Source organism: Oryctolagus cuniculus, chromosome 4, assembly GCF_964237555.1.
Source record: "Oryctolagus cuniculus chromosome 4, mOryCun1.1, whole genome shotgun sequence".
Taxonomy (NCBI): Eukaryota; Metazoa; Chordata; class Mammalia; order Lagomorpha; family Leporidae; genus Oryctolagus; species Oryctolagus cuniculus.
In genome coordinates, this window is record NC_091435.1 from 60,972,395 (window position 1) to 60,984,498 (window position 12,104).

At 38.9% G+C, this 12,104-nt stretch overlaps 1 long non-coding RNA gene across 1 annotated transcript; it reads left to right on the top strand.

Annotated features, from left to right (window-relative positions):
• The first annotated feature begins 374 nt into the window (after window positions 1-374).
• Window positions 375-5,871, top strand: LOC127482951 (uncharacterized). Its single transcript, XR_007908917.2, has 3 exons — window positions 375-809; window positions 2,796-2,887; window positions 4,560-5,871. It is a non-coding gene; the product is annotated as an uncharacterized lncRNA (long non-coding RNA).
• The last annotated feature ends 6,233 nt before the right edge of the window (window positions 5,872-12,104 follow it).

Below are 12,104 nucleotides of genomic sequence, written 5' to 3' on the forward strand. Positions count from 1 at the left end.
CGTCCTGCAGTGGAGGAGCGTTTCTACACTTTTGGGTGTATTGCTTCCGCTGCCAGTTCAGCTGCTATGCATCTTCCAGTACTCTTTGTTCCTTCCTTTCCTCCCTCCCTCCCTCCCTCCTTCCTCCCTCCCTCCCTCCCTCCTTCCTCTCTCTCTCTCTGCTTGCTTTGTTTCTTTCTATTTTTTCTTTCTTTTTTTTCTTTCTTCTTTCCTTTTTTTCTCTTAAATGTATTTGAGAGAGACAGAATGAGTTACCATCCATTGATTCACTCCCAAATGTTTACAATGGCCGAAGCCAAGAACTCAGTTTTGGTCTGCCACATGGGTAACAGGCATAGAAGTTTTTTTTTTTTTTTTTTTTTTTGACAGGCAGAGTGGACAGTGAGAGAGAGAGAGACAGAGAGAAAGGTCTTCCTTTTTCCGTTGGTTCACCCCCCAGTGGCCGCTGCAGCCGGTGCTGATCAGATGGCAGGAGCCAGGTGCTTCTCCTGGTCTCCCATGGGGTGCAGGGCCCAAGCACTTGGGCCATCCTCCACTGCACTCCCTGGCCACAGCAGAGAGCTGGCCTGGAAGAGGGGCAACTGGGACAGAATCCGACGCCCCAACCGGGACTAGAACCCCGTGTGCCAGCGCCGCAAGGCGGAGGATTAGCCTAGTGAGCCGCGGCGCTGGCCAAGCATAGAAATTTATGAAGGACCACCTGCTACCTTCTAGGGTGACGTCGGCAGGAAGCTGGGGTCAGGAGCAGAGCCTGGACTCACACCTGGGCCCTCCAGCACACGATGCAGCATCCCCAGCAGCCTCTCCATGTAAGTACCACCATCTCTGTGAAGCTTCTCTCCACTTTCCTCTCTTGCCAGTCTTCACATAGTTTATTAAAATAGTTAACTCACCTGTGGATCTTCTCAAATATCTTGCTTTGTTCAAGGGTACTTTTGTATTCAAAGAATCTGTCACAAAATATGAACTTTAGGTTTGTTAAATAAGTCAAGGTAGGAATCTTCCACAAATTTAGGAAAGAAACAAATAACAACACTCTGAAAATCATTAGATAGGATCCATAATTAAATAGGGTCATAACTTATACAATTAACATTCAGTTCATGGTGTGAATTCAGGTTAATCTAATAAAAGTTATCAAGCTCATTGTCATTTAAAGGGAAAACATCCTTTCACGCTTCCCAACGTTTTACAAATAGACCATCCACCTTTCCTGACCTCTCATTCATTCCTGTCCTTGGAAAAAGTAGTGGTTTATATTATTAGTGTGATGGGGGGAGTCTGACTTACATTGATCAATGTCTTTTCCCCCTCTAATGACTAATATCAACATGTTCAAGGTTGTTGAACAAATGTAGCCCTCCTGATCTCTATGTGCAGCTAGATAGGAGGCAGTTAATGCACTACGTGCCTGCTTTGCAGATCTAAAATGTCTCCAAATATAATACCCAATATCTACACATTTTAATAAAAGTGTTTTATTTTCAGAGGTAATAAATTTTGAGTCTACCTTTATTAGATACAAATTAGAAATCTATTCGTAAAAATATTTTATTTATTTCATTTATTTGAGAGACAGAAACACAGAAGACAGACAGAGAGAACTCTACTAGCTCACCCCATAAATGTCTACAATGGCAAGGTAGAAGCAAAGAATTCAATACAGGCCTCCCATCTGGGTGACAAGGAGCCAATCACATAATCCATCACTTGCTGCCTCCCAGAGCTACTAAATGTTGGAATTGGAGTGAAATGGTAGGAGATATTCCAGGGAAATAAGACCATGAGATTGTTTTTTTTAATCATTTAAATTTTTCTATTTTACTTTATAATCAGATTTTTAAATTAATTTATTTACATAAAGGGAACAGATTTCATATTTTCCAAATGTACAATTTTCTACAGATATATTTCATGTATTTGAAAGGCAGAGTCACAGAGAGAGAGGGAGGGAGGGAGAGACAGAGAAAGAAAGAGAGAGGGAGAAAGAGAGAGATCTTTCATTCATTGGTTCACTCCCCAAATGGCCACAACAGCCAGGGCTGGGCCAGATAGAATTCAGGAGCCAGGAGCTTCTTCTGGGCCTTCCACTTTGATACTGGGGCCCAAGTACTTGGGTTTTCCTCTGCTGCTTTCCTAGGCATGTTAGTAGGGAGCTGGATTAGAAGTGGAACAGCCAGGACATGAACCTGTGCCCATATGGGATGCCAGCATCACAGGTGGTAGCTTTACCTGCTATGCTACAACACTGGCCCCATTTTTTTCCCTCTTGATTTTTTCAATGGCATACTTTCAGTTTACTTTATAATCAGAAGCTTAATCCTCCAGTAAGCAAATAATCCAACAAATAGTAGCAGAAAGATCCCTGTTCCTCAGGAGTATAGACAAGGGCTATAAACACTAATCAAATCTGGTATACATACTAAGAAATGCACTTGAGTGCAAGTAAGTGAGATTTTCATCTTGAGCATACACACATAACCAACACACAAATTAAGAACAAGACTCCCAGGATAATTAGATTCTATCCCCCCAGGAAACCTATTCCAAAACTAGAAATCAGATCTGGTAAAATTTAGGCACAGTTCTTTCTCCCTCACCACTAGACCACTGGAAACACTTGTACATTCCAGCAAAGTTACTCGCTGTGGTTAACTTTGCAATCAGGACTTGGTTTGGCTTGTATGATGGTTTACTTGGCTTCTGTATTTTATTGCTAATGCTAGATTTTACTAAGCTCCTCTTTCCTTGGCCTACTTTTGAATACCATCTTCTCTTTCATGCACATAATCCAGACACCTCCAAACGACCAGGACAGTGGGAAGAGGCAGGATAACATCTCTCCTCTGAACATGATCTTCTCTCCATTTTCTGTCCTAGGACCAAGGTAAGGGCTTTAAATTGGAATGGGGTCATGTTTTTTTCTTCTTCTGAAAGGAAGTTCATTATAGAAGTTAGTTAAGATTTCTTCAGAACATGGTTAGAATTCCTTCTCTTCAAGAATTCAGAATTCATGACTCATTTTTGGGAAAATGCACTGTGGAAGAAGAATATAACCAGGAAATTGGGAGGGAGAAAATTTCCCGGAAAAAGTGTGTGTGTGTGTGTGTGTGTGTGTGATTAGCCAAGAGAGATTTTGCTAAAGAAAGCACTAGAAGATTAGCATTAATGTCATTATGGGAGAGAGGTGTGCATAAGGATAAGTTTAAGAAGTGTTTGGGGTGGTGTCTATGAGTGGACTCCCTTGTGAAAATTTAAATTTTTGTTGTGCTTTCTCTTTGGAAACTGAAAGTATACTATTTACCATAAAGCTTTAGCTTTTCTCTTCCTTTGTTATCATCTGACATTTCCGCAATACTTCAGTAAAGAAAAGCACACATGGTTGGATGTATTGCAGGGTGGTCTTGGGGACCATACAGCAAAAGGGGAGTAAAGAGACAAGTTGCTACCTGACCCTTGTCGCTGGAGAGAAGTCACTCTCTGATGCAGACACTATCATATCAGGAAGACACCGACCTCAGCCACTTGCGTTTTGACCCTCAGCCTTGCTGTAGGTTCTCTCTGGAGGATGGGGCATGAGGCTTCCTGTATGACACATAGCTAAAAATATACACAAGCCAGAAGGTCTAGTGGTTAAATTTAGATAATAAAATTCTGCTAAACTTTTGGTTCAAATATTGACTTGATTGAACCTGAAAATCTTTCTCTTGAACACAAGCAAAATTCTGTCTTCCTTTACAATTGAGAGAGCCAAAGATAATATAACAGCAAATCAGAACCTAGGGCCAAAACAGTAATAATAACAAAGCCTTAGGGATTATTTTGTTCTCATTATTGATTTTAAACTTCAGGTTTAAAGATTTTAGAATTTGTTCAAGACGATTCAGTGTGTGCATGTGTGTGTGTGTGTGTTGAGAGTAGGGCTGTGGAAACTAAGACTCTGTCTATTGTCTGTGACTCTTGTTCTACATCCTGTGCTCATTTTCTCAGGGACCCACTTAACTGTGATGAAAACCTCTCCATGCCCCAGGTCAGCAATCAGAGCCCAGGAATGGTCAGTTTTCCAGTTAACTGTGCCTGATAAGTTCTACGACCTGGATTCCTCATGCAATATCTCAGTTTTCCCTTCCCAGTTACTTTTATGACCTATTAAATAAGTCATAAAATTATATACTAAATTAAGATGACTATAACTTGTAATCCTATGTTATGAGCATAATGTCATCAGTGAGGAATCCTAAGTAGACTATTACTTGTTTAATTTCATAGATATCCATAAGTTCTGCTTGGGGGAGCCAATCTGAACCAGATACGAAGAGACTGGCCATATAACAATTTATCTCTTTGGCAATCCCATTTTCTTAGTACTTCAGAACGCCTCCTGCTTCAAAGCCAGTAGCAGACTTAATGGTCATTGCAGTAATATTGCAAAATATCATCTGACTTGCCCAAATATGTATTTTTAGACAGTTCTATAAATGGCTCCTTCCCATGGGATACATATTTCTATTCCTTTTTTGTGAATGAGTGTTCCCTACTCTTATACCCTGTATTTACAGGAAGAGGAAGAAACACTGGAATTACCAAATGGAGCATGACTCTTTTTCCAGACATCAGGCCCGACCATGGGAATGAAAACGTCACTTGGCAACTGCTCCCCTTTCTATCCGCAGAAGCGATGACACCTCAGGAAAAAGCTTACCTCCGCACACTTCCCAAAACCTTGTAAGGTCAGGAGTACAGGCCGGGAGCTTTGCGTTTTTTTTTTTTTTTTTTATGTCCGATTTAAAGGCATTACGATCTTTTTCAGAGAGGTTTCAATCTACAAAATAACTCAGGGAAGAGACTATCTAACATTTGTCATGTTAAAAACAACTAAAATCAGTTCATTGTCATTTGTTTCAAGTTAAACTAATTATCATGAAAGGATGGCTCCTGTCTTTCATTTTTTTAAAACCATCGTCTTTTAAAATCATTTAAATATTGTTTTAGCCTAGTTATATTAAGATTAATCTAATGTGTGGTTGTTGTTTAAGTTAACTGGCAAAAATGCAAAAGTACAAAATCTGAAACATAACCAATCCTGAGGGCAAATTTTTAGAGTAAAATGTTAAATTCATCTCACGAGAATGGTGCCATTTTCTTATATTCTTTCAGAAATTCACCAGGAAAACCTGCCTGCTAATTTGTCTTGATTGAGCCTTTATGAACCCTTCTAGTACCTGTGTCTGCTTCATTATTTCATAATAAAAGCTAAACCCTCACTAATAACTCCGACAGCAGAAGAAAGTCAGCACAGAACAGAAGATGAAAATAGGCATCCTAAAGATATTGCAGTGTTTTCAGAAGGACAAATACAGAAAGCAAATTAATGGCTGATAAATATTGGGAGATATTTAATGACTAAAGCCTCATATACTTAAATGTTATAAGGCAGACACAAAGTGCTTGAAAGCTCAAGGATTTGTTGAGCTCTTATCGTATGACATCCTGAAAGCCTTTGGAAACAGTAAAACATAAAAGTCACCACTCCACTTCCTTCTGAGAGAGGCTCTAAATGCCACTGAAAGTTCAAGGTACTAAAATGCCCTGATACCTTAAAGATCTTCAATCCTGGAATAAGGATCCAAAATGTTTTAATGTTACCAATAGATTGACAAAAGTGATCCTTGAGTCTAAGAATTCTCCTTATCTCAAACTTATTTCTTAGACTTTGCCAAGTTAGAGTATTATAAAATGTTTAGAAATAGATTGCATCCTGACAAATAATTCTAGTTGAGTTTTATGATTGAAATGTTTGCTAAAATTTAATTCACCTCCATTTATTTTTAGACTTCTGTATTTGACAAGGATTAATGAATTTACAGGTGATTTTCCACTCTAAAGCAACAAATAAAATGAAATCCAAGAGCTCACCTTGGGAGATATGTGATAATACAAGAGGCAATGTCTGTATTTATACAATCCAGTATTTTAATTGCCTAAAATATTATGAGTCTGCTGGTAGTGAATGGTGCTGGTGTCTTTGCTGCTGGAGGAAGTCTTAAAATCTAAAATTGAAATTGAAAGTTTAAATGACCTCACTACAGCTATTAAATTCAAGAAATAGATTTTTTTTATGATTTTGCATCTCTTAATTTGATATCACTCAAGGGAAGTACAGTATTAATCTTTAAATTCAGATCCTGATCCTATCAATCATTATTTACTTCATAAAGGGCCTTTTTGTGGCTACTGGGCCTTTGTTTACAGGATGAGTTATATCCAAGGTTTTGTCATTGAAATGAACTCTCTCTAGTTTCTACAACTGTTAGCTCTGAAGCCCGGTATCTCCTTACCACATAGCTAATATGTAAATTCATTAGAAAGATAATTCAGAAATTACTTCAGTGTTTGTGATCCATTGCTTACCCTTATTTTCTCTGAAATAGTCCATCAAACAACTAGGCAGGAAAAATAGAGGAAATAATAAAATAAAATCAAAAACTTATACTTGAGGAAAAATCTGGGGGCAGAACAAAGCTATCGTTGAAGATATGAGAAGGAAGTAGAGTGGTAACTTTTATGTTTTACTGTGTCCAAAATTTTAAAAATTTATTGATTTATTTGAAAGGCAGAGCGTCAGAGAGATACGGAAGAGACATAAACAGAGAGAGAGTTTTCCTTTGTATGGTTCACTCTCCAATTGGCCATAAAAGCCAAGAGCCAGTAACTCCACCTTGGCGTCCCAAATGGATACCAAGGGTCTGAGTACTTGGGCCGTCTTCTGCTGTCTTCCTAGGTGTATTAATAGGAAGCTCATTTGGAAGTGGAACAGCCAGGACTGGACCTGGCACACTGAGATGGGAGACGGGTGTCACAAGGAGCAGCTTAACCCTCTGAAACACAGTGTCTGTCCCTTTCACTGTTTTTATGGTGCCAGATGGTATGACAAAGAAATTTCCCATTAATACATTGAAATTATCCATGATTATTAGTAGGACAAAGTCACATAATGATATGTACATCTAAAATAGACAGTGGTAGTCATCTGTGGAGAAAAATATTCGTAGAGGAATTTTTAGGTAAAATTTAGTACATCAAACTTGTCCTTAGCATGATAATTTTCCATTTGTCCAACAACCCAGCCTTCAGAAACAGTTTTAAGTGATCACAGGAGGTATGAGACAGAATGGAATTGACTTGAAGGTATGTAGAAATTTAAGTTGGGGAATGAAGTGTGAAGGAAGCCTATTAGCTAGAAATGCTTATATGTTTCTATTTGATTCTAGAAATGCAGACAGAACACGTCAAACAGAAAAGTCTGGAATGGTAGAGAATGATATTTTTTTAAAAGATCACTTTATTTATTTGAAAGTCAGAGTTATACACAGAGAGAAGGAGAGGCAGAGAGAGAGAGAGAGAGAGAGAGAGAGAGAGAGAAGTCTTTCATCCGCTGGTTCTCTCCTCAGATGGCTGCAATGGCTGGAGCTGCACCGACCTGAAGCCAGGAGCCAGGAGCTTCTTCTTGGTTTTTCACCTGGGTTCAGGCGCCCACTCACTTGGGCCATCTTTTACTGCTTTCCCAGGGCATAACAGAAAGCTGGATCGGAAGTGGAGCAGCCAGGACTCAAACCAATGCCCATAAGGGATGCCCACACTGCAGGTGATGACTTCACCTGCTATGCCATAGTGCTGGCCCTGAGAATAATATTTGTTTATAAGTATGGTGATAAGGAAGCTTTGGTGAGTGATTTCTCCTGGGTTGTGCTGGGAAAGAATCATTGGTGCTATATGCATGACAAACTAGAGACAGAGATGTAAATTAACTTATTGAGATGTTTGGATGAGAAAGAAAGCAGAAAGATAGATAATTCTTAGAAAGAGGTGTTGCATTAAAATAAAGTTTGTTAGAAACAGAGAAGACAAGTTGATTTATAGGTTCAGAGGACACAGCAAGTTGAGAGGCAGAAACTGAAAACACAGAAGTCGGACATAAGGCAAGGTATGATAGCTAACAGAGACAGGTTGCAGATGGCACAGGTTTAGGGATTGGTTTACAAAGTGGGAAGCCATTGATTTCATAGTTACTTGGGAAAAGAAAAAGAGCTCAGGTTTATGTACAAACAAATTTGTGTGTTTGGGGCTTGGAGACTGAGGCGGCTCTGGGTTGAATGCTTCACTAGCTTCAGAACAGCTGTAAACGAGGTCCTCCGCTGTGACATAGGTCATGGGGCTTGATCATGGAACTTAAGAGAGATTGGGATCTGGAATAACCATTGACAGGAATGGAGGAGGGAAATGGTCAAGCACAAAAACTCTAGCTCTGGTTACAGATGAGCCAGCTGTGATTTGAAATGGTACGCTAAAGAGAACAGTAGTTTGGGTCATATGGTACTTTGTATACAAGTGCTCAGTGCTCAGATATAGGAGAACAGAGGTGTATTTTAGCATTAATTCAGGCTTTTTTCTTTTAAGTGAGGTTAGCAGAGAAAGAAGAGTACAAAGAATCTGAGGGTGATTGGGGAGTTATTTAGATAATCAGACAGTGTGGAGTTGAAGATAAGTAAAAAGGATAACAGAAGTCTAATAGCTTAAGAGAAAACAGAGGGGAAAAAAACCCTTGGGAAACCAACATTGTTCATAATACATAGAAATAAATAAGCAAGAGACTCCAAAAAAGCTAAGAGGTTTAGGCCATGGATAAGAACTACAGATCATTTTACACCCGGCCATCTAAGGTGTAATTTGAGCAAGCTCATAATAATACCTAGCATTTATAATAATCTTTATGTCTCCAGTGTGCTTTTCTCTCATTAGCTACTTCTCACTGTTCTGGTGAACAAAAAAGAAGAGGTATTACTTCACTGACAAAAAGGAAGACTGAGGTAGTATGTGTTTTTAAGAGATTTACCAAAGATTATGGAGAGTTTATGAAGAAATAAATGTAGACAATGATGGTGCTTATTGGGAAATTAGATTGTAAAAAGGCCAATTAAAAAAAACAAGTGTGACCTCACAAAAATTTTGAGTGAAGTCTTACCACGTTTTCTTATTTGTTTGAGAGACAAGCTGTTTCACAAAATATTGCTGTAGACCACATTCTGTAGTGAAGTGGGGAGGTTTGAAAGAATGGTACACATGAAGATGCCCATGTCCTACGTGATAAAGCCTTCAGAAAAAAATACCAGCAGCAAGCCATTGTTAAAGAGACAAACTTATGGGCTGGTGCTGTGGCGTAGCAGGTAAAGCCACTGCCTAGAGTGCCGGCATCCCAAAAGGGTACCGGTTCAAATCCTGGCTGTTCCCCTTCCAATCCAGCTCTTTGCTATAGCTCAAGTGATTGGGCCCCTGAACCCAAGTGAAAGACCAGGAAGTATCTCCTGGCTTCAGATTGGCCCAGTTCCAACCTTTGCAGCCACTTGGGGAGTGAATCAGCAGATGGAAGATCTCTCTCTTTCTCAGCTCTCTGTAACTCTTGCTTTCTAACAAATAAATAAATCTTACAAAAAGAGGAAAGAAGAAAATCCTTAAAATACAAAAAGGGAGAGAGGCAAGTGAGAGAGGGCGTGGAGGGGGAAAGTGAGTCACATCCCTCACACAGGCTATCCCAACCAAAGTAAAGAGCTGAGGTGAGCTGCAGTGCTCACCTCACAGGTTAAAATATTCTAGAATTCTCTGCCTCTCTTTTTTCTTACTATTATATACATCCTCCTGTGTTTCTCTTCTTCTTCTCTCCAAACTTCAAGAGCTAAATCAATACACACCCCAAACCCAGACTACAATGGTTTATTCTACCTTTCTTCCTCCTTTTTCCCCACTCTCCTTGACTTCTGAATGGACAACTCTCAGCCTTCTCCTGTGTTAAAATTTGCCTTACAGAATTACAGAGAAGTGAGGGAGAAAGTAAAGGGCTGAAGATCTAATACATTGAAATGCATATTCCTGTTGTTAAATGGGCACTAAAATATAAGCAGGAACTGTGCTATGGTGTACAAATGCTATTATCCTATGTTTAAATATTAATTTATAGAATGAAGTGGCAGAGGACAAGTGTTGTTAGATTTTCTTTAAAAAAGAAAGTAAGTAAATATCTTCTTTTAGAAGAAGACCAAGCTATCTCAAGTTTTTACTCTCAGTCCGGTTCATCTTTCTCTTTTGTGTATTGTATCATGTCATGGTGAACGCATGAACTAGAGTGAGGCTGATTGGGTTTAAATCCTGGCTCTTCTGTTTATGAGCTATGTGCCCCTAAGGAAGTTATTTAACCTCTCTATACCTGTATTACCTTATCTGTAGCAGAGAGATGATGATCATATCATGAAACTCTCAGTTGGAATGAATATTATTTCCTTCAATCCACAAAGAATCTTCAATAAATATTAACCGGTATTACTTTAACTACTAATTCAGAGAAAAGCAACAAAGCCAGAGAAAAGAAAATTTAGAGGTTATCAGTTCATCTCAGAAGTAGTCTGTGAATACTCTCTGTGGCTCAGTGGGTTAAACTTCTGTCTGCAATGCTGGCATCCTATATGATCTAGTTTGATTCCCAGCTTCTCCACTTCCAATCCAGACCCTGCTAATTCTCCAGGGAAAGCAGCAGAGGATGACCCAAGTCTTTGGGCTTCTGTACCCACATGGGAGACCTGGAGGAAACTCCTGGCTCCTGGCTTTGGTCTGGTTCAGCCCCAGCAATTGTGGCCATTTGAGGAGTGAACCAGCAAATGGAAGATTCTCTCTCTCTCTCTTTCTTCTTTCTCTCCCCCTCCTCCTCCCCCCCTCCTCCCCCTCCTCTTCCTCCTCCTCCTCTTCTTCTTCTTCTTCTTCTTCTTCTTCTTCTTCTTCTTCTTCTTCTTCTTCTTCATCTTCTCTATCTCTTTTTTGTACTCTGCCTTTCAAATAAATCTTTAACAATATAAAACAAAAGAAATACTCTGTGAAATAGATAGCTACCAGAATTTTTACCTTTGCATATAAGGAAATATCCAAAGCTAGCATATAAGGAAAGCTTCAAGGGTTTTTAACAGTGGCCTCTGTGAAATGGCATGGCTCTTTGTCGGCCCCAAGCAAGATTTGATTATATAGTTGAATTCAGGGTGAAATGAATAGGATGATTTGCAATTTACAGAAGACTAGATGACTTTTTTTTTTTTTTTTGAGAGACCATGACGAAGACAAAGAGAAATGGAAAGAGACAGAGAGCTCCCAATCACTGATTCGCTTCCCAAATGCCTCTAATAGCTGGTGCTGGGCCAAGTCAAATCTTGGAGCCAGAAACTCAGTATGGATCTCCTACATAAGTGGCAGGGATTCAACTACTTGAGCCATTACCTGCTGCCTCCCAGGATGTGCATTATCAGGAAGCTGGAATTGGGAGCAGAGCCGTATCAAACTTTAGCACTGTCATACAGGGTGTAGGTATCTTAACCATTACATTAAATGCCCACCCCTAATAGATGACTTATGATAGTATGAAGGTTGCAAACTGATATTGAAAAACAAAAAGTTAATTGAAGAAGATATTAGTAGGATCCTTATTTATTCATTAAATGTTAAATCTCTCTTTATAAAGAATAACAGATTTAGTAAAATGTTATGTAAAATTTGGTAGAATTTTCATTTTAAGAAAGATATTGGAAAATATATGGTTCTATAGTGACTATGCAGTATAATTCATGCTTTACATTTCAGACTAGGTGATTGGTATTCTTTCTGTCAACTATTTGTAGTACTCAATATTTTTAAGTGGTAAATAAAGTCCTTGAAATGTGAATCTATAACCTAAAACTATGAAATACGACTAAGTTTTATTTACAGGGTCAAATGCTCTTACCATTCTATAACAAATAAACAAACAATAATCTGAGTTAATCCATTATGCCAAGAAATTTATTACATGCCACAAAATTGCTTTGTTATTAATTAACACAATAGTTTATGACGACTCCTCAATTGATACATTACATGTGTATATATATGTATGTGTGTGTGTGTGTGTGTGTGTGAGTGTCCTTTGAAGGCAGTAGTACAGGAAGCTTAGATGTAACCAAACATACTGCCTTTTATCTCAGGCTTACATCAAACAGAGAATAGATAGGAAAGAGAAATCTGCTCCCTGCAGC